Source organism: Plectropomus leopardus, chromosome 7 (assembly GCF_026936395.1).
Source record: "Plectropomus leopardus strain MGB_pleo_1.0 chromosome 7, ASM2693639v1, whole genome shotgun sequence".
Classification (NCBI taxonomy): domain Eukaryota; kingdom Metazoa; phylum Chordata; class Actinopteri; order Perciformes; family Serranidae; genus Plectropomus; species Plectropomus leopardus.
The window spans coordinates 13,436,403-13,460,339 of record NC_142182.1 but is presented as its reverse complement, the minus strand read 5'-3'; the positions used below and the strand labels follow the sequence as shown (position 1 = coordinate 13,460,339).

Sequence of the window (23,937 nt, the reverse complement as noted above, 5' to 3'; positions counted from 1 at the left end):
TGAAAAAACAATATCGGTCGACGCCTAGTGAGAGATGTGTAAAGAAACGAGAATACACATTCTTTGTTTCTTTTGTTGTGTTTTTTTTCCCTCGTCTATGAAATTAGTCAAGATTCAGAAACAGGTTGGGGGGATATATATATATATAAAATTTATTTACTTATTAACTACAAATCCAACACCGTATGAATAAACAATTTCCCCCCAACCATATTGACAGTGTCTGTCACATCACTGCACATTTCAGGCCCATTTTCCACTTGATGCAGTGTGTCTGCTGTTGGTAAGGGGGCAGCGGGTTGGACCCTCTCAGCTCTGTGTACTGATGTGCACTAAAAAAAGTTGACAAATGGCTTTTGATGGAGGCAGTGAATGGCAGACCATATTCCCCCACTGCGCCCTGGAGTGACCGAGAGAGCATAGCATTAAGTGGGAGCTGTACATGGCTGCCTACAGACTGCAGCCCTGCAAACACTGGTAGTTGAAAGCTTGAGAATAAAAGAGCACCAGATACCCAGAGATAGCTCCCCTTTATTCACTGTAGCCATAGTCACAGACTGAATAATATTTAGCCATGGATATGAATATTTCGCTTGTGAATTTTCTGCCTTGGGTATTTGGAATTGGTGACTTGTTCAGCTCCTTTCTCTTGCTCTCTGATTTATCATGGTGGAATACACCAGGACCTCCTCACATTGCTTGCAAGCTGCAGTCCTCCCTGAGGTAGCTTGAGAGCAGTCAAACAAGTCCAAACATTTGCACACACAAATCCACGGAGAAAAGGAACAAAACAAACTGCATTTGTTTGAGATGTTTCAATAATAAGCGAGATACATTGTTAAACATATAAGGCACTCTGTAGTGCTGTCCAACCAAACTCGTATCTGCAGCACGAGGGAACACTGGGACGCTATGATTTCTGCACTGTACGATGTTACATGAGGCGAAGCAGAAGACCGTTTTCTTAATAAACTACTACTGAGCAGAGGGGTCCTGTGGGACACACAATTTCTGGACAAAATTAGAACAGCTGTGATTATTTTACATGAAAGAATTCTGTACTGTGCTGTGATCAGTGGTATGAGGTAGAAAATGTACAATTTGAGTTTTCAGGGCCTTAAAAAAGCAGCTTAGACGAACTGATTTTCATTTGACCTTTTTTGCAATCCATTGTTTTTTATTTAGTATTCTGCGTATATTTACTTAAATAAGTAAGTATTTGAGTCTTTGTTTCGAGGTTTTTTGTTTTTTTCTAAAATAACTTTTTTAAAATGTAATTTTCACGTTTATTACAACTTTTGCCTGTTTTTTGTCATGTGGCTAATTTTCTTAATGGAGGGTGTATGCTGAATGGTTGTCTCTGCTGAAAATGTGCAACATATGTACAAAAAAATGAAACATACTTGATCTTGGGGCTCCATTTTCCTGATGCACCTCTGCTCCATTTCAGTGTTCTCCGACGCTAATATGCTGTTTCCTCTCAGATAAGGATTGAAGCAGAGACACAAGTGAAGCATGACTATTGGCAAGCACTTTTAGTCCAGAGGTCAGAGGGAATTCAGGCTGTTATGAGTGATGCTGGTCTGGGTCATAGAGAAATATGAGCATTTAGTGTAACTCTTTTCCACAAACACTTCTACCTTCCTTAAAAACATTTCTCTGCTGCAAAACTCCAAACTCAGAGAAAAAAAATGAAAGATTTATTTAAAAGAAAGTGGAAAAATGAACGAATCATTTCACTTGAGGCTCTCTTTTCAACTACTGTGCAGGACTCAGCAGATGTTTGAGCGAGCAGGGAATATATGGAGCAGTGGACACAGATTGTCCTAACAGTCCGTGGGAGAAGGATAAGCCACAGCTGGTGGGGGGATAAAGGTACTGAGCACAAGATTTTTTTTTAAGGCACCTGTACTCAGGTGGAACATGAGACACACAAGCAATGGGCACAGAAAAAAAAGTGTATTTAGCAATTTGGTAAACCTTACTGAGAATAGGGATAGGCGGTGGAGAAAGAGATTATGCTGCAGGGATGGTTTCAGAAGTTTCTATGGATGTTTTCATATTTTCTCTACCATGAAAATTTGGTATCAGTGGAGTATATTTCAGCTGACAAGAATTCAAAATGACCACAGCCGCTGTTGTCACTGAAGGAGAAAACTTCAAGCCTTTATCAGCCATAGGGTGTGTATCAAAATAAGAGATGTCAATGATTAACGGTTAATCGGTTAACCATCAAGATTGCTTTTTGATGAATTGTGCATGTTCGTTTGTAGCTTCATTTGCACACACTCACTCCACTAATGACTTTAAAGAGACTCGCCGCCGCAGGCAGTGCCAGGATACAACTTCTTGGATGGCACTTCCACAATAGTGCACAATAGCCCTGCAGTGGACAAAAACTCCCTGTGCACAGTGTGTGTAGAATAACGCATTAGCTAACATTAGATACTGACTGCTCCTGTTAGCGTGACTTAAATAATCAATGAAGTCATGCTGCTGCGCATATCATTTCTGCTGGAGTGGGATCACTGCACAGATATAAATGTAATTTGTGCATCATTAATATTGAATATAGTGTTTGATATACCTTGCTAGGTGGCTCCTCAGTCTGTTGTCTCTGTGTGTACATGGACACAATGAAAGGAGATACGTGAAATGAGGAAATGTTTGTTTGTTTTTAATGGCCTAAGATGTCGCCCAAATCTTGACATGACTTATGCAAAAAACGTCAGCAAAATCAACCAAAACTAACATTTACACAAAACAGTAAAATTTTCAGTATATCTAAATGGAAAGCACTTTGAAATGTGTTGCCAAATCTCATTGAGTCAGCAGGGGCCTGACTAAAGTGAAAGTGTCTCTTGTATTACACTTGTAGGGGAGGGTACTATCCACATTTAAGCCAATACCACTATTGGATCCAGTACCTGGAATTTTGTACTCAGCCGTACCGTTTTGGTACAAATTTTCTTTTGTTTCTATATTTCTGTCTGTCAGCTTGTGTGCATATGTGTGTATGCTTGTCTAGCAGGTATTCTTGGCTATTACTTAATAATATTGAAAAGAAATTGACCAGATGCTGACACCATCGTGGTAGATCAGCAATAGTTTGGCTCACTTGGAAAGTGATGGAGTGGTCGCTGAGCTCTATGGATGGCTTCCCGGCTTTTGGATGCTTTTGCCTCCTGTCTTGAATCCAAGCTCCATGGTTGTGATCATATTATTGATAATACATTATACAGATTTGAAATAAGTAATGTCACACAAAAAAATTGCATGATAGTTACATCACAGTCAGCGCATTACTCTCTCTCACTCTCTCGCTCTCTCTCTCTCTCTCTTTTAATGGCGTGAATGTTGTTTGAACAATATTGCCAAAGCAATACAATTTATGAATAGAAATAGATATATAAATACATAAGAATAACAAAACATCACACATTGTTTTGTATTGGAAAGAAAAAACAAAAAAACACAAAAATGTAATACAAAATTGCAAATGTTGAGAAATTCTCTCTCTCTCTTTCTCTCTCTCTCTCTCTCTCTCTCTCTCTCTCTCTCTCTGTATATGGCCGTGACATACCATATCAGCTTATCATTTGGCTCTACAATCACTTCCTTTATATTGCTTCTTGCCACTCAGTTTCTTCCGCCCAACCCAACAGACAACACATTTCACAGAGCTGCTGCTTGATTTGTGTTTCTTCCTTGGTTTATTCATTAGTGGTGGAAGTGAGGGCCCCAGTTGTGTTAAAATGAAGTAGAAAATAGGAAAAGAGTAATGCTCAGAAACAACAGTGACATCATTATGAAAATATAACTTCCCAGCATGAGTTGGTGTTTTTAAGTAGAAGCAGTGGCTCTCTCACTTAGATGTGTCTTTTAGTAGATGCATGTTGTTTTGCAGTGTGTCTTAATTCACTTGTTTTAAGCGCTCTCTTGCCAGTTAAGAATAAACAAATAAATAAATAAATAAATATAACATTTAATTGACTGCAGGCTGGTTTAGCTCCAGAGACATAAATGTGCTATGTTTCTTAGATGAGCACTTACTTTCACATCCAATTTTCTGTGTTTGTGTGTGTGTGTGTGTGTGTGTGTGTGTGTGTGTGTGTGTGTGTGTGTGTGTGTTAATGAAAGCAAGTAGGCCTACATTATTTGGTTGTTTAACAGCTTAGCATGCTCTGAAGTTTCTCAGAATTTACATTTGCAAGGGGAAATTTCTCAAGAGGTAACCATTGTTGTCACATTGTTGCCAAAGCAAAATAACAGATTATTAAATTATGAAATACATTACAGAAAAATATTTTATATATATATATATATATATATACTGTTTTAGTTACATAGAAACATTAGAGCTTGTTTCTCTTTTTCCATTGTCACTTAATTGTTCTGATTTATAATCAGCATCACTGATTAATATTACTATTTTTAAGGTAGACATTGATAAATAGTTATTATCTATCTGTGCACAGCAATTAAATCTTTTTACCTCTGCCCAGCCCATAGACTTTATTATAGAAATAAAGATAGATGACGTGCCCCCACTTACCCCAGCTATGCTGAAGGGCGGTTAAAATATCCCGGGGAACAAGCATTGCCATCTTGCGAGGGTGATATTATTTGGGAGCCGTGCATCTGCGCATTAACAATATCCATGGTGGGGGAGTTCTCCTCCAAACATCCGTTTGACCAGTCATTAGCAGCGCCATTTAATGCGAGTGCACGGATTGGCTGTCAATCATGGTGGAAAAGCCCCCATTTTTATAATTTAATTACTCATTAAAAACAAACTTATCATGAAAACAAACACTTGAACAACGACCTGCAGTGACAGAAACCATCTTTGGGAAAAATTTATTTGGTGTGTACTTTGACTTTTTAGTTCAGCCTATGACCTTTCACTAACATGAAGGGTGGGTCTTAGGACCTGTACTGCAGTCAGACACCAGGGGGCGATCGAGATTCAATAACCTTAATTTGGGGGAGCTGTCCTGTCGTCCATCTTTATATACAATCTGTGGTCCAGCCCTGTTCTTGTTTTTAGCTTTATGCCTGTTTCTGTGTATTAAGAACAGTGAGAGCAACAGAAAACTGGATTCTGATTATTTTATGTACATAGGTACTTGGCCAATAAAGTGGACTCTGAATTGAGAAAGGAATTATACCGCATGAACACCTGCTAGTTTATTGTAATGCTTTGAGTGTAACATTTCCTCAAAATAAAATAAATTTTTAAACAGAAATATGAGTAACTGTGGCTAACGGCTGAACTCAGCTGTGCCTTTATATATAGAACATGAATTCTTACAAATCTCTAACAAAAACACCAACTGTTGAAGAGATGAGAGAAACCAGCAGGCATGCAGGTGTTTCTTTTTTAATTGAGAACATCACCTTCATTTTGGAGAAAAGAAGAAGTGCAGTCATACATTTGTACCTTTCTTGATACCAGTGCCATGTAGAGAGGGCAGAACTTCTCTGGGGAACCTGCCAGGCCAAGACAAAGCACCAGTTTTGGAGAGTGTCCTTGCAAGTTCTGGTAACACTACTAGAATTTTAACTCCTAGTTTCCTCCTCATCAATTACAAAGAATGGAGTGTAGCCTTTGCATGAATTAATTTTTTACTTACTGCGGATGTAACTTCATGCACTAAAATATATAAATATATATATTATATATATCATTTGTTAAAATATGATTGTACTGTTTTTGCAGAGTTCTGCTTGGATACAGATTGTGCTACACTGACGACTTGATATGGTAGCATAGTTTTAACTGAAATACACTGTTAGCATTCAAAGAAAGTAGCAATGTCTCTAAGGTGCTGAACTGTGGCCACTCAAGGTTGAAAGCTACTCACGTCCTGATGAATAGAAAGGAGGAAAAAAAAATCCCTCGTGCTACTTGGTAGCCATGAATGGTGTTTTAATATTTTGTGACATTAAGGTCACAAAGCATTACAGTGATGCCTCGAGTAGTGTGTCACTCAAGAGAGAGAACCAAAGATACACACACCTGGTCTATGAATATGTTTATAAAATTCCCTCTCTTTGAACATTAGGTATTTCTCACTTTCTCTGACTCAGACAGAAGTGCTGATATTGTCATAATTAATGTCAGTTTTATGCTTCCATCTTTTCCACCCACATTCTAGACTGCCTGCTTAGCTCTTGTGTAATTACACTAATGGAGACTGACACAGGTGTAACATATCAGCATTCTTAGATGAACCATTTCTCACTGCCTGAGATTGCCTAAGCATGTGTCATTACAGGCTCACTCCTCTTGTCCTCCTCTTTATCCCTGCAAGCCAGTATGTGAAACCTCTTGTGATAACCATTCTATAATTATCCTAATTATAGTTATGTGTAATCTCTGTGCCCAGACTGTGTGGAAACTATACAAACTGCACATCAGTGTTTTGTTTCAATCTTCCACAGAATGAATAATTGCTTATTTCTAATTATAGTTCTTTTACATTGGTTACCTTTAACATCACTCTTCCGCCTCAAACCCTACCTCTGTTTTTGCTAAATATTCTGTAAAAGCAGGACTATATTTTGAGACTTTCTGTCTCATCTATACATAAATCAGGACACTACAACTTTGTTGGGGACCATAAAGGGACTACTTTATCCCCAAAATGATCAGTTGTATATCAGTTACGATCCCAGTGTTACATTTTTCCTCACGTTACCTCGATGAGCAAGGAATCCAAAAAAAGAGACCATATTTAGGTGATAGGGGTTTGCATTTAACAACAGCAGAACTATATTAAAACCTGCATTTACTAACTCTCACACAACTTGCACAGTATGGTCCACCTCTTATTTATCTAGTTGTATGCTTACTTCTGTTACTATTTAAAACACTTCCTCATAAAGAGTACATGCAGGCTATTCACCTGTGCCTGAGACCACTTATGCAAAAAAGTGATTTAAATAGTCGAGTTTTAAATCAAGCAGCAACCCCCTCAGCTGACAAAAAGCCAACGTGGAGGCGCCAAAAACTGCAGTTCATTTAATGGCCACTTGAGGGATTGATTAATTGATTGACAGACAGTCTATCCACCCCTGACTCCTCCACAGCGCCACTTTCTTGTCCAGATATTGTCACTTCTGACTCCAAAATTCAATATGGTGACTGTCAAAATGCCAAAATCCAGGCTTCAAACGAGAGTTTGCGAATCAGTGTATGATGTCACAGTCATTATTTTATTACAGTCTATGGTGAAATTGTATGCATTTTGGAATTACTAGTACACTTGAGACTTGATTGTATTGCACAAGTTTTGTGAACATTTGTAAATAGCTATTTTGATATAATTTGACTCATGTTAAAGTCAGAACCTACGATTTGAATTCTTCACGAACTACGCTGTTTTTAGATCCTTCAGAAAAACAAACTTTTCTTCCCTATTCATTGTGGTAGAGGATGAGCAATTGATATACAAATGGTCATTGAGGGGTTGAAGTATTCTTTTACAATGTATCATGGAGGATAAGATTATGTAAAGTGACTATTTTTACCCAGAAAGTCATTTATTTTCACCCACAAAATTACTGCACATTCAGAGGAATTAATGCCTTGTGGGATGTTTTTATTTTCACATGATCGCAAAATGGGAAACCATTCAATATTTTAATTAGAATACTGATCTTTAATTACAGGTATCAAAGGAATTGGCAAAGTGAGCTTGCTTTTAAATGCTTTCACAAACAAACATTCATTTCTTTTTCTTTTTTTTTTTTTTAAACGGAAAATGTTTACTCACATACCGAAAGTAAAATTTCCGTAGCTGTAATTTTTGGAGTTCAAGGACTTAAGTACCTGCCATTTCACAGAAATGTAATATCTCTGCTGACACCTGGAAACGAAATGACTCATCACCACAACTAAGTCCAACATCCAACTCATGCTATGCTGAGCACGTCCTTCAGAGATGAGGCTGTATTTACAAGAATGTCCAGCTTGTGTATTGCACTTAGAAAGCACCTCAAGAGATTCACCAGAGGCAGACTGCGCACACACAATACCTCAGCAAGGCACAGCACAGCGGTGAGAGCCATGCAATGTGATGACTTTCATTTGCATCGGCATACGACTGCGGCTTTGTTTGCCACCTCCATTCTGTGAGTTGCGATAAGCGCACATAGCTAACAACAGCAGGATTAGATGAGCCTCTCTCCCACATGGATACGAGGCTTCTCACCTGTTTCTGTGTTTGCTTGTTTATGCATCTTTGTCTGGGAAACATTGTAAAACAAAGAACAGAAGGCAGAGCACAGTCATTCTCTGTTAGAAATATTTCATAAACCACAAAAAAGCTTATAGCACCAAGTGTAATACCATTTGTCCTTGAGAGGCACTGCATCATACATCTTGTGTTTTATACGAGTTGGTAAGCTTTAGTCAGTTTTTGGAAAAGAAGGATAAACACCCTCAAAATAGGATGTCTCCCCTCACTGCAAATGTCATTGATAAGAGTTATAACTCTGCGATAACACCCAGAGATCTTCTTTGCCCTCCATTGAGGATATATTGAGAGAAAACCTTGCAACCTGAAGTTTCCCCTATATCTCCAATTAGATGGGATTATTAAGTATCGGTGATAAATAACTGCCCTGATTGATTCTGGGTCACTGCAGGGAGTTGTTTCTCTTTTGGACACCCATGTTGGCAATCCTCCAGTACTGATTGCAGAGCAGGGAACAAACGACAGGCTTAGTTTCACAGTAAGTGTTCCGAAAAGTCTCGGATGCATTTAGCATATTAACTAATCCGTTTATATACCTGCATTTAGTCTTTAAAAAAAAAACAAAACAGAAAAAGGCAAATAATATAAGCTCAGAGAGTACTCAAGTGTAAAATCAGTGCAAATGTATTTATGTCACCCCTAATAAGTCATCACCCTCCTCACAGTGGTAGAAATGTATGACACATTCAAATGAAGTTGCCCCACTGCAGATAAATGATATAATAAATGCATTGGATTGGATGGCACATTAGACACTTATCACCATATATGTATGACCGAGTGCTGCATTATATATAAAAAGATGTGTTAAATGTAAAAATACAGTCAACAGGGTTTTCATAGGCAAGTACAGTAAGTCTCTGAGTTTAAGGTCCATGTACTCAGTCCCTCTTTATGAGGCACTGATGGGGTTTTTGATTTATGCTTTCTTGGGAAATGACAAGATCAACTATAAAATACCACATACAAGTGCTGTGCAGCATCAGAAAGATTTAGCCCAGCAGAATAATGCGACAAGTTATTGGCGACAAATTTTTCTCACCATAAACAACTTGCCACCGAGGTGAAATATTATTTTGAAACAATAAAAGCATTTGGGAGAGTTTGTTGCGGTATGTGGGCCGGGCACCCGGGGTAAGATACCTGACATTGTTATTGCAGTAGGGTCAGGTTCACCTCTGACATTGAGGAGTACTTAGTTGGTTTGTGTGAGTGTTGTTTGGTTATTGGAGCAAAGAAAAATGGACATGTATTGCCTCAGGTTTTTTCAGCTTAGTGTCAGTTTTTGCAGCATTGATAACTCCTTGTGCACAATTCTTTATCATAAGCAGTTACTTTTTTCTTACACATGAGGTCATGAATATTAGTTTGATTTAGTAATTTAATATCACTAAATACCTTCAAATGGTTGTATGGATGGGTTTTTGTATGTAAAACATTCTTGATATTTCCACCAGTAATTTCATTCCCTTTGTAACTACCCAGACAACAAATTTGTTCTAGTCTAACATCCTCATTCTGACGGCAAGAAAGATGTGACAGTGAAACTGTTTGCATTCACAACACCCAGTTATTAATCCTCAGTCTCCCTCGCCATTTGTCTTTCACTCAATTACTTCATTTTAAATTTTTCTTCCAGCTGTTTGAATTATTCCCATTTGTGTCACCAGCAATTTATTCATCCTTATTCTCTCTCTCAATCTTATCGCTGCCTGTAAGTCATCTGTTTTCTGATTACAGTGTGCTTATTTTTTTATTATAAACATTAAGAAGTGAATAAGACTACTGAGCAAAAATGATGGCCTACAGTTACTCTAAGGAAATACAATTTATATCTGTCTATTGAGGTTATTCATATAAAGAAAGGAGGAAACAATCCTGTCAAACAACTTTTCTGCTTTGTCTCAAGTTTAGTTAGAAAGACAAAGATGTTGACGGCTAAACAGCGCTGCTTTAATTGGGCACTTTATTGTGCACCTAACAACACTACAGGGGACTCAATAAGTAAATCTGAAGAGGAATTACAGGCTTCAGGCAGTACAGCATTTTTATGTAGCTCTTTCTTTGTGGTTCTCTCCAAATCTGCTTAGTGCTGCTGTGTACACAAATGCAACGGAAGGAGCTTTGGAAACTACATTTAATAGACATAGAGGCCAACATATATTTTCATGAAAGTAGAATTTAAGTCTCCTTTTTTGTCATGTGTTGTCTTAATGCATTGAACATCTCTTGCCATAGAAAGCATGATATAAAAGAACACGAACAGAGAGAAAATCCTATGAAGAAAACAATTTTGCTCATGTCATATTGGTTTATGTTTTGTTAGATATTTTAATCCTTGAGATTTCAACCATCCATTACTTTTCTGCATTTAATTGTTTCTTCAGTATCATGGTGGGGTTGCAGTTTACCTCGGCATGCACTGAGTGAGAGGACTGGAAACACACCTGGCTGCTACTCTATCACAGAGTTCATACGGACACATTCACACTTTTAATTACCTGCTGGTAAATTCATACTCACATACCGGCAGTTAACCAACTTACACGTCTTTGGGTTGTAGGAGAAAACCAGAACAGCTGGAGCAAAATATAACCCTTGTACAGTGAAGCCAGTCTTGCAGCAAGAACTCACTATAACTTCATAATATTTTGACTCTTCAGCTGCGTTTCTCTAATGACAGAAGGCGAAAATAGTTTTGTAGGTTTTTACGAAGCTGCTACTCACCTCCACACGTCCGCACTCAGAGCAATCTGGAACTTATCTGACCTTAGCAGAGGACATCACGCATTGACTACAGCATGTTCAGCATCAGAGTCAACCATCAGGGACCGGTGACTCATCTAGAATATCTCAAAACTTACATGAACTCCTGCAGCATTGAGGGATATTTGAACAATTTAAAAGTGTGGTAAAATCAGACTTTTTGAAGAGGAGAGAATATTTGCATTCAATCATATACAAGTAACTAATGGGAACTACAGTATTTGTACAAAAGGATGCAAGAATAGGAAGAAAAGGCAATTCAGATAATCAAGAACTTAATGTTCAACACATTCCAAGTTGTTACGTATTACCGCTTTGCAGTGGACATCGGCGTCATGTTATGCTTTAGGTATCCTTCTGCGTCTGATGTTAACATTCTGGGATGCTGTCAACCCAGGCACATGGTGGGATTATGCTGCACACGGCTATGTTTAGGCAACCAACGCACATGCTTGGCACGCATGATTAGGATTAGGCAACAAAGGCTCAGATGGTTGGGATTAGGGGAAGGAGGCACATGGTAAGGTGAGGAAAAAAAAAAAAGTCAACATTCAGGCGGAAAGCAAATGCTGGACTCCTGCATGGAAGTCCGGGGTTTGTTGTAACCATCCATCGCCCCTCTCACCCGCCCTTTCGGTGCCCTCATGCTCCTTATATTAATTGTCACCAGCAGTGTTTCAACCTGACACTGTTCTGCTGCTTATTTTGTGGACGTGAGAGGTTCCATTCATCCACGTTCTCAAGTGCAACCGCCTGTCCACGTATCATGTGAATACAACAGGTGCCATCCGGCCATCTGCTAGTGTATAGTAAAACCGGGACAAGTGTCTTTCTGGCTGCGTTGTTACCTGACGACGCCAGCGGTGTATCATACGTATGCAGAAGGTTGCTTTGGCATCGGGATCTTACACCAAAAGCACTGTCAAAGTGGCGGCATTTGACAGCTTTGGAATGAGAACGAGCTGGACTGTTATGTATAATGTATTATGACTGAGGACATTAAAAGAGGAGCGATATCTGGTCACTTGCAGTCTAAAAAAGATAATCACCTTTTGCCGTTTTGATGATGTCGACAATCTGCTCATTCCTCAAAAGCATTGGCAGCTTTTTCCTGTTTGAAAAAAAAAAACAGTAGTTCAGGGTAAATTGTCTGGTATATGCCCCAAAATAAATAAACACATCACAGCCTATTCCTCCAGTAAGGTGTCGAGGCCAATTCAATTACAGGCAGGCTTGTCCGCTGGAGCCGAATGTAGCTCTTACCCCTGTGTCTGGAGGTGAAGTCTATGGAGAGTTGAGCTCATTTTGCTTGAAACCCTCAGGAGAACAGGTACTGAAAAGCTCAGCCTGCACAGTCTTTTAAAAGAAGCCCCAAAACTTTAGCAAATAAACAGTTTTCTTCCCCAGAGCACTGTAGTTAATTGAAGCTTTGATTTCTTCCAGAGGACATATGGCCTCCGCTAAAAAGGATTTCATAAGATAACAAAATATGAAGGGATTGTAGTTGTGTTCTGTACATTGTACTGTGTTACATCTATTTTTGAACATGTGAGAAGAGCAGGCCAGGGAGGATAACTTTGATGGTCCCTGAATGAGACAGTATTGAAGTAAGCGCTCCAGAAACAACACACTGATGAATTTTTCGTTTTACTTTGTTTCTCCCTCCAACTTGTGTAGTGTGACCCTGCAACATCCAGACAGACAAAATATTCACATAATTTGGGTCCCATATGAGTGACACCTTGGCAGTTTTTAACTTTTTACATTGCCTTTGTATTGACTATAGGTCTTTTTTATGAGTTTTGCTTTGTTTTTGTGATTTTTGTGGAATGCCTCAAGTGAAAAATTATTTTGGGTAATGTAATATGTGAAAATGAACTGCACACTGTACGACTGAAGCAGAGCTTTTCCAGCTGTCTCAACTACAAAGTGTTAAACATAACATTACTAAACTTAAGTATCTCTGGAAGGCTGACAGAGACCTACTTTGCTTAGCCAAGAAGCTAACATTAGCCATCCTGTCACTCCAACAAGGGCCCCGCTGTGATCTTATCTACCAGAAAGTGTCAGCTCTACAAATGTCTCTGTGCCATTTAATCTTACTTAATAAATACATTATTATATATTAAACAGAGCAAAAGTAAACTTTTATTTTTTTCCTATAAAATTGTTAATTTCTGTCACATCCTTCATTGGACTTCAAAGCGATAGATGAGTTTTTAGGTTTTAAAACAAATTCTATAAACTATTCTAACCCATTTAAAATGTGACTTCAGTTTGGTATTTTACTTTAACAGTGCTTCTAAAGTGTCTATTATTTTTGACAAATGACAGAATTTCCCTGGATATGAATTTTGCAGAATATAAAACCTTTTATAACTTAATATCACAAAACCATTCAGATCATAAAAAACCCTTATAATTACAAGGTCACAAATTATACCCACATCTGAATTGTATCTTGTAGAAGAAAGGCTGCAGAGTGTTGAATCATTTGGTTTTACACACTGTTAAACTCTGCAGGAGATAATGCATACTGTATATGTGATTGTTGACCATTTTTGGTAAACATCAATGATCAGGTATTGCAAAAAGGTCATTTTTTATATTATCCATAAAAGGAGATTTAGAAGCAGAAAAGTGGTGCACAGCTACATGCACAGTATGTAAAACTTGAACTATTATTCTTGAGTTGTTTAAGATAGTATTATCAATGCACATTTAAATGACCTTCATATGTATGGAGACCATTGATTCATGTTCAACAGTTAAGTTGTCAAAACTGCAGGTCTTCAAAGAACATGAAAAAATAAAAATAAAAGAGAGAAACTGAGAAAAATAGATACTGTTTGCCACACAGAACATGCTGTTCTCCTCCCTTTTGTACATTGGCACACTGCTTTTCTTTTCTACTTGGACAAAATGGTCTTTATTCACACACCTGCAAAAGGTTGCTTGATAGATGTGAACATATGTTATTTTATGCATTCAAACAACTGATGCTGCTGTGATTCTGATGAGAACAGCCTCGTTTAAGATGAAACATCTAAAGGTAACCTTTAACACTGATAGCTTGTGTTGTAAGTAAGAAGACGGAGTGTTGTAGTTAGAGGGAAATGCATTCTTACTATTGTCTGAGTATGTTGTTGTGCCTTCTGAAGACATGCTGATCAGCTGAAATGGAGACTCAGTAGCCCATAGATGTGACAAGAGAGTACATTTGTTTATCTGTTAATATGCCAGCCCTACAACGCATTGTCTACCTGATGTTTTTCTGCCTTTCACCCAGTTCATGCTTGAATAACCCTGAGTCCTCCAATGACCCTGTGTGCAAAAAGCAGTAATACATGATGAACAGGTGAATTGTCAGCAAGTTCATGGGTCTTATGTCTGGTATTGCTGGTGATTAAGCTGCTTATGCAATTCTTTTCTGGTGGATATTTTTACCATATTAATCCTATGTGATATGTCCTCTTCTGTGTTCTGGTGTTTACAAATCAGTGACCTCCAGCCTTTAATTACTTCTTCCAATCTATGAACAAATCTCTTTTAGTTGATTGCGGCAGTATTGGCATTTGCCTGTGTGACCTCATTGATCACAGGATTGCAAAATTTTGTAAATGGTTCAATAAACAATCACAAATACATAGCTGTTATTGGAGAGATGTGACCTCTTAGCTTGATTGATGACTTCATTAGGATTTGGGGATTTGGTGATGACAATCCTGATTACGTTACTGCTTCTTCTACATCATTTTCATAATTTGTTTTGATTAAAGTGTGTTTGCCTTCAGGGGGAAGCATTTTACAGAGGTGTTTTTACTTAAGTTAGACATATGCTTTCTGCTGTTTGTTGGGTTGTTTGAGTTATGATTTAGTGATTTATCATGCTGTTCCCTAGATGCAACTACGAGATTAACTGTGTCCCGAGGTTTAAGCATTTCATGAAAACCTGTTCTCCATAGCTGCTGTAATGCAGGCTTTTAATTTGGTAAATATATCTTTATAGTAGCACTGTAGCATCATTTTTTATTCATGAATTTGTGTGAGGTCGCAACTTGGGGCAGCATTTTCTGTCCATCTGCGGAATATGTTATTGGATCCCCTTAACCTACTGTAGAGATTGTTACACTTGAACCTGACACAGGTGCACAGAGGTGACTTTGACAGAGATATCTCAGAGGTTGGGGAGGAATTGAGGCTGCAGAGAATGAGATGCCAGCTGCAGATTTACACGCCTCCACTGGCTCACTGCACATCATTAAAGCCAGAGGCCGCTTGCAGTGGCTTCATCTCTGTCCCAGCCCACACAGGCTACATCGGGGCCCCACACACTGATTTATCTCAGCTGTCTTTCTGAACGGCTTTTCCCGCCAAGAGAGAGACGGGGGCTGACGAGATTTACGCATGTATATGCGATGAAATTCATTTTGTGAGGAGCACATGCCTCCTCTGACAAAAAATAACCCTTTTTGCTCCCATCTTCATTCTCTCCACTACTATGTCTCCCAGCGTTCCCAGAGTGAGAATCAGTGATGGATGTTCATGTGCACAATGTCTCTAAAAATACCTCAGTTACACCAGCATTAACTTCCTCTGTTCTCCTTTTTCCCATGACTCCTCTGCTTGTTCGTAGCATAACATATAATGTGCTGTTGGAATTCATCCGCTTTCCTTTTTGTCACTAGCATGGCAACTTTCTGTTGAGCTTGCTTGTCACTTGCATATTCAAGAGCAAATTTGACAGCAAATGTACTTCAAACAAACATTGCACACTGTAGTTTTATGAGCATAAGTGAAGCTCTCTTACAGGTTTTAGGCTTGACCACTCATCTGAGGAACTGGACATTGGAATTTGTATATACTTATTAGGCTAGCAGTATCAGCCTACACCTTATCTATGGTACCAGCTATATATATCAATCTGGAGCCAAGTCAGCCCCTGCTGGTTGAGAAAAGCAGAGCTAAGATCCTATGGGACCTGCTGATCCAGACAGATAAACAAGTACTGGCCAACCAAGCAGACATTGTGGTAATGGAGAAGGAAAAGAAAACAGTGATGATGGAAGTGGCAGTCCCATGTGGCTCAGCAACATCAACAAGGAGGAATATGAGAAGTTGGTGAAATATCAAGGCCTGGAGGAGGAAATGGTGCACAAGTGTTCCCAGTGGTAGTATGAGCACTCAGAGCTGGAAATTGCAGTGCTGGTTCTAGAAAACACCACTTCTCCTCTTCATACCATAGCAAACAATGAGAATTCACATCAGAAGTTGTAAGTGTTGCTTTTTTTGTTTAAATTCTGTTCAGATGAGGTATAAAATGACTATAGCCCTGCTGTTGATCTCATGGTTAGGGACATAAATCTTTGCATTGTGAATACACATCCAGACACACCTGGTTGGAATTGTATTTGTGTCAGAGTTTGTTGCTGACACCCCAAGGCTTTCATTCTAATATGAATCACCATCGTACCATGACTACAGCCTTCATGAGTCGTCGGATTTTTGTAGAACTTTTACACTTGGTTTCATTATTTCCTTTTGCATTTTAGCCAAAACCCTCCACATTTGACCAGACATCTCTGCCTCTGCATATGCAGCTGTCTCTGTGAAATTACCTTGTACTGTACCCCTAATAAAACATGTCCAGGACATGAATAGCTTAATTAATGACTCGGTTCTTGCAGAGAAATTACTTATACGCAAAGCAAGAGGGACTTATTTCAGAATGGGCAGTGACTCTGTTCATTTTGAAGGGACACAACGCAACTGTTTCTTTTTTGATCCAAATGACATAAATGGATAAGTCTCCCTGGCCATCTGTTATTACCAACTTTAAAAAATTAAAAACTTTCTAATGTTTAAGTTACTTAAATTATTGAACCCCGGGCCATGGGAAAGAAAGTTATTTTTAACAAGCTTGGCAATTTGATCTCTTAACTCAAAGCAAAGATAATGAGTAAGAGTGTATTATTGAATTCTAGGTTTAGCTGTAAATCCCACAAGGTGACCATGAAAGCACGATTCTGTCACATAGTTAGTGTTCATCTATGGCCATTTCCATCTTTTCAGAACGCAGACAAGCTAATCCATGCAGTTGTTTCACATGGACTGAATAAATGGCATATTTGTTTTTAATCAGCTCCCTACAAAAAACTGAGTCTTCTGTGAAATCAAAATTCTTCTGCCACATGAACATAACATAATGTCATATGTCTGTTCACCGGCCTCAGTCTGAGGACAAAAAGCAGGTGACCGCAGTGTAAATCATTAAAATCCTTTTTTTGACACCTTTGGTTACTTAAGTTACTTTTGACAGCTTCAGTGATAATCTGAATGATGAAGTGTTCCTGTATGTGCTGATTTTTAAGATAGGTGAACAATTTAAAAACCCTCTTGGATTAGATGGGTTTTATAGCATTGCAGTTTTTCTGAGCTCATATCAAGTTGATTTTTTTTAGAGATATGGGGTTCTTGCAGGTCAGTTACACTGAAAACATGTTATAATCCTATGCAAAATGACGAATTGCTGTAAATTAAACTACCCAGCAGTACATACAGGAGTTAAATGACCACAGCCTGAAACATCTACAACAGCATATTGCAACGTATTACATTAATGCAACAGCATTGTATGTAATGGTAAAACACTGACAGGGAACATTTACTGCATATATCTTTACCTCTCATACTAAAAGTACATTTTATACTTTCAGTATATCAACGTATTTCAGTGTAACTTCATACAGTTGTCCATATCTTATGAAGATGTATCTACAACAATTCATATAATATCTAATGAATTAGCATCCTTCAAATGACACAAAACACTTAAAGTTAAGTTTCATACTCAACGTAAAGGCACATATGGTAGGTTTAAAGAACCATGGTGGAGCGACTTTAAAGTTAGCCAAGTTATGCGAGTTAGGTTTAGCAAAATAAATAAGGTAGGTTTAGAATAGTAAAGTTACATAGGTTAGGTTTAGGAAAAGCAACCTCTTGAAGTGTAGCCAAGTAAAGTTAGGTTAGAAACATGGTGTTGATGAACCTTAAAATAACTCAAAGTTCACTATATTTCACATGTGCCTGAACACTGTTCTCCTGGGGGAAGGTCCTGTGTTATTTTGACTTAATGAACCACCCCAACCTGTCTCCTTATGCAGACTTTCACTCTTCTGCTCCTGTCTGTGCATTGGTTGTGTGATCTCAGCCTTCCTGATTACGTGTGGCTACATTTAAATTGTAGTCCATTACTTTTTGTAGATAAAAATTGAAACAGTGCATAATAACAGTCTAAATGTGTTCACAGTGTGCTGTTAGTACAAAGTATTAGTAAGTAAAGGATCTGAATACTTCTCCCTGCATGTATAGGTGTGTGGTAGCATCTATGGTTTGGTTGAAACAACATAGCATTTATGGCTAAAGAGAGAAAGCTATTGATATACTTTTATTGAACTCAATTTTGAATACCTATCTTATGGATTAATACACTGACTGTATACTCATCTAGCACCATGATGCAAGTATTTTTACTTTTTTCCTGCTGTGTGTCTAGCTTCATATTATCCCCTTACATTTAGCAATGCCAGATATTTCATCCTCAAATTGAACTAATTGTTCCTCAGTTATTGCTGTTACTGAAATTCATCTCATTGTGCTCATTTCATGTCTGCGATGAAATGACAGTAAAATGAACAGCCAGGTAGCAGACAGTGGCCAGCTGGCACTGCTTTTATGGAAAGGCTTGCCGGCTCTAATGAAAGACAGTCAAATGAGTCAAACGCAAGCAGTAATACTTTTGACCTTTTCTTAACCTGCTGATGAATGGGACTTTTATGTAGATGTAGGCTATATTAAACACGACAAAAAGATATTTCCTTAAGATGCAGAGACGGGAGGCTGTATGTGGAATCTAAACTTAAAAAACCTCTCAGGATGAGTGGTGCTTAATTTCATTCATCTGTCAAATTGATTTTGAAGTCAGTTCTATCGAGGTGCAGGGTCAAGTATCGCACATCCAGATTTAGATTCTGGCCTCTTCTTTCTTTCTCCTCCAAGAGGCAATAGCATGCTTAATGTTACTCTTGCTGACATAACCAATTTAACAAGAGCCACTTTTTAAACAATTCAAGTCAACACCATTTTTCTCAATGTTTGTTTGCCTCTGGGGGGGAATCGCAGACATTGCTTGCAAAACTTACCAAGATATTTCTATCACTCCTTTATCTTGTTGTCTCTAACTTGTGATCCATCAAAATGCAGTTATAGTTTCACACATGAGGCAGCACTGGTTTGATTAACCCAAACTAATAGACTGTCAGGGTTAATCAGGAACGAATCATGAACAAAGTGGTCAGTATGGTAACTCACATATTCATATATTTATCATTACCTAATGATTCATTAATATAGGATAGTCATGACTTATGCATTGCTCCATGCTAGTGCATGCTAGAAGTTTGACGAAGGCTCTGTCACTCTTTCAGTCAGTCAGTTCCAACACTTTGGTCCACACTAAAACATCTCAGTATTGACTCCTTCATTTTTCATTTAGGGCCATCATCTAGTCAAAATTTTAATTTGACAGATACTTGGTTTACAAAAACCTGCAACCAGTGACTTTTCCATTAGCTTCAGCTGCCTTGATGCTAGTTCAGATACGGTTTATAAACAAGGTTGCACATTTTAGAGTCATTACTGTATCTAAGCCTCGCCACATCAGGAGATTAGTGGCGGTCCTTAGTTTAATCCTTACAATGGGAGAGGTGAACATAAACACAGATTATGACCGATTATTTCGCCCCATAGTCACTGAATTATATATCTGAGCCTTTTTTCACGAGCCACGCATCTTTATGACATTCTGACACTAAAATGTAATTTTTATTTGACAAACAAATTAGGATAAAAATTAGCATTGTTCAAAAACTGCCTCTGTTTTAGCAACACCCTCTCACAAGGTCTGGCAACAACTGATATGATCAAATAAGGAGCAAATATTAAATCAAATTTGTATTGTATTTTAAATCTGCTTTCATCCAGGACACACAACTGCATGCTTGCATTGTATGTGAGCATTTAAACATTAGTTAGTGTCTTAAAGTTTTGCTGTGGCACATTTTTTTTTCACCAATACTATGGCCTTGTCCTGCCCTACTGTGCTGTGACTGGTTAGAGCTACTGTGATGTCATAGGCTAGTTCTTGCCACGTCGAAATGTCAAGCTCAGGTGTGGTGTAGGTCAGGACAAAGAGGTAATTGTTAGTACAGGTCTATCAGAGCACAGTAAATCGAGATTAGGCAGAACAGTCTTGGGGAAAAAATAAAATTTGCTTTACCTAACTCTTTATCATGTTATTAACTGATTTGTAAAAGATTTAGAGGAAAATTTTGCAATAAACATCCTTGGCCAAACTTAGATTCAGATTGTCATGGTTGCATGTTGGACAACCGGTGACCAGGACAATTTATCCTTTTTTGCTTGAATATTTATCTGAGAGACCTCACATACAGTAAATATACTTATACTCAGTCAATATCTCAATAAACCTGATGTCCTTAGTATCCAGTATAATACTGTGGTTAGCCTTCTAAGTGAATTTTTACTTTGTGGCATTCTTCCTCTCAACATCTGTCTTTGTCTTTGGCTATGTGAAGTCAGATTATTAGGTTAAAATGTGACCAACTGTTAATTTTTGTTTAATTTTTCAGCATATGAAATTATGATAAACTATCGGTTTGTCAGCGTCAGCATTTACAGATGCAGATTTTGTTTCCTAAAATGCTGTGAATGTTTTAATGTTTAATCACAACAGACTTGGACACTTCCTATCTTATACTTGTTCAGCAAGGCTAATCACAATACTGCTGTTTCTACATTAATTACTCTCAGAGTGTTGATACAGCTGACAAATGACTTTTTTTCCCCTCACTGCCAGTGACATTCTGCATTCATGGTCGGATAAAACTACTCTCAGAGAAGTGTCCCGTGCAGTCTCTTCTCTCTACTGAACCATTTTTTCTCATCCCTCTATTTCACTTTATCAACTCAAAGTACAAATTGGGGCTTAGTGGCTTGATGGTAAATTGAAATTCATTGAAGCATTTACATGACATTTAGAAATGGTTGCATAATGCAGGAATAATAAAACATGTGTCAAACTGAACGGGTTCACTCTCTGCCTTGTGCTATCTCATCATTAAGCCTACGCAGGCACTAGCAAGGAGATATTTCTACACATACTATGTTTGTGTGTGCGTGTGTGTGTGTGTGTTTTCTTGTGTGTTTGGGTGTCTATGTTGTTGAGTTCATAAAGATGATATGTGTGGGTTGTGATGTGCTTTGGAAAATGTTAGTGCTACTGTAATGCACTGCATACACATACATGATGATTTTAATGCAGAGATAGCTGACATTTGAGGAAGTTCGGGTCACTCTGACCACCCTTGCACAGAGCTGGTGGTTTTATGACGACTACCGCTGCAGAATCAAGTTCATTTGTATTCCATGGTGCCTGTAAGGACTAGACAGCCATAATAATTATGGCAGATTGGCAACTGAATAGGGTAAAAAAAAAAAAAAAATCTATTGGCTGGTCTCAAAGGCCTGGGACGTCAATAGTCTCCACTGCATGTCTTTAAACATCCTTATTACTGCCAATTTCCAGCCAGACCAACAACAACAAAACAATCACTGCCTTGATTGCATCGAGGCTTAATGTGGCCACAGTGTGGCTAATGTCCATCAGATTTCATTTGTGCAAACCTTATTTTCTGTAAGAAGTTTTTGTTATGTTGTGACATGTCAGCTTTATAAATACGATAGACATCAATGTGTGATGATGAATGAATTCTGCATATTTTAGCTTTTGTTCACACAGTATGTTTAGATATAAACCTTGTCCAGTTACACAGGGAATAACTCACAATATATATCTATCATCTAATTATTGTGTAAAATTTTGGTTCTTATTCTGATTTCTGTGAGTTTAACACTTCTCTATGGGGTGTAAACTTGAATTTAAACGTAAACAATGTAGTGTTTTCCTTTAAAAAAAAAAGTATGTGTATATAAATATATATATATATATATATATATATACAGTATATGAAAGAAATAATGATAATAATTACATATTTTTTTAATGTATGTACTCATACAAAAGTAATCCCTCTCAGTATTTATCGGCAGAGACTCTGCCCCCTGCCTGTATTTATTTTATTTATTTATTTTCCTCCTATTTTCTGTACCAGGCCCCTAGGAATGCCCCTCAGCCATGCTTTCAATTTTTTTCCCAGTGTCCACTCACGTTATTGCAGCAAAAAACCCTCCTGGCCCAAATACCATTTTCCTTATATAGGCCACCATAAAACTGTAAAACTGTAAAAACCACTGTAAAACTGTTGACAGGACACCTTGAACTGCAAACAAGGTCAATTATGACATTGTTTTTTATTATGAATTTTTGAGCCAAGGTGGTTTTATATTTGTAAAACTGTCCTCAAGATGAGAGAAGGGATATAAAACTCTGTGACGTCAGACAGGGCCAGCAGCGGAAACATTAGTTCGCATTCAGTGGGCCATATGCCATAGAAGTAAACCTGGAAGCTACAAACTTTACAAGTGTGTTTATAAACAGTGCCCAACAATTCCTGCAAAGTATACATTTTAATGCCATTTAAAAGGTGCATCCTACATCAGTAGATTGCATATAGCACAGATTTTTGGCCATTGTGATTTGGGGAATATATAATGTAACTAACTGGCCATTTACAATGACTTACCAATGTATTTTTATGTGCACTTCTTAAAAAACACTAATATATTACTTTTTTGACTGGTCTTGTAGGTCCTTGAAGTGAAAGCATCAGATGCAAATTGATTTGGACTATCAATGACACCCTCAACATCTGAAGCTTTGAACAGTAAGTTCATCCATCCAGAATTAATTTTTGCTGTCATAGGCATCACTTTCTGTTGTATTAAGTGCAGAAGATCTATTTTTGTCAAGTATAACTACATTACACAAACAATCAGTGATATACACAGTTGTGCTAAAAGATCAATTTGCTCAGTAAGTGAAGTCAACCTAGATATAGTACAGTGTTAAGGAGTGATGAAAATAATTAACAAGTCTTTAATTGTCAGTGTTTCTACCCAGGTAACCAAATACTGTAGAACAGTGCAGCAGCAGTGTTTGATATGGGGTTCTATTTTTGCACTACAAACTTTGTGCAGCTTTTTGCTTCTGACAGGACAGGATAGGACTTTGGCACAGAAAGTTGGTGTTTTTTTTTTTTTTTTGCTTTGGTTAGGAATTTCGGTGACTGGTTGCAAGTATATATTTCTGAAATACTGTAAACCCGCTCCTGTCTGAAATGCATGAATGTGATTTACCATGATTTGTAACCAACCCCTAACATATCCACCTACAGAGAATGATACATTTTTCTTTATCCCAGCCTGTTAGCAAATACATCCCTAGTGCAATGTGCGCCTGCAGCTACAGGCTAGAAAATGTGTGCATGGCTGCATTTTGTGGCCTTTTTAATTGATTCATATTCCTAGGTGCTGAGTAATTAAAATGAGGGATAACAGTTGATTTGATAAGTCGTGTCTGATATTGCCCCAAATCTCAACCCACACTTGATTTTGTCATGCACAGTTTTTCCCACACATTTACTTGCCTCAATGTAAACATCTGACATCACAGATTGATTTTCTGTTTTTGAAACTGGACTGTTCACTATTAGGTGCACTGTTGGAATATGAATACTGCTCGTTTATGCATTGCACCACACTATCAGGGCACAGAGCGTACTCTGGACAAAGGAAGAGCAGCTGAACATCTTTCACCATGAAAGTGAAACTTAACCACTCATTGGGCTGGTTCTAAAAATTTGCTTTC

The 23,937-nt window shown here is 38.0% G+C and overlaps 1 protein-coding gene across 7 annotated transcripts in view; it reads left to right on the top strand.

Moving 5' to 3' along the window:
- Positions 1-23,937, top strand: part of lrrc4ca (leucine rich repeat containing 4C, genome duplicate a) — a 217,652-nt gene that overhangs the window by 45,472 nt on the left and 148,243 nt on the right. For 5 of the 7 annotated variants that reach the window (XR_015776970.1, XR_015776971.1, XM_088079977.1 and 2 more), the window contains one exon: positions 22,879-22,954. The exons of the other annotated variants lie outside the window; for them this stretch is intronic. The gene's annotated coding sequence lies outside the window, so the exon portion shown is untranslated. The remainder of the gene's footprint in view (positions 1-22,878; positions 22,955-23,937) is intronic. 7 annotated transcript variants of the gene reach the window in all.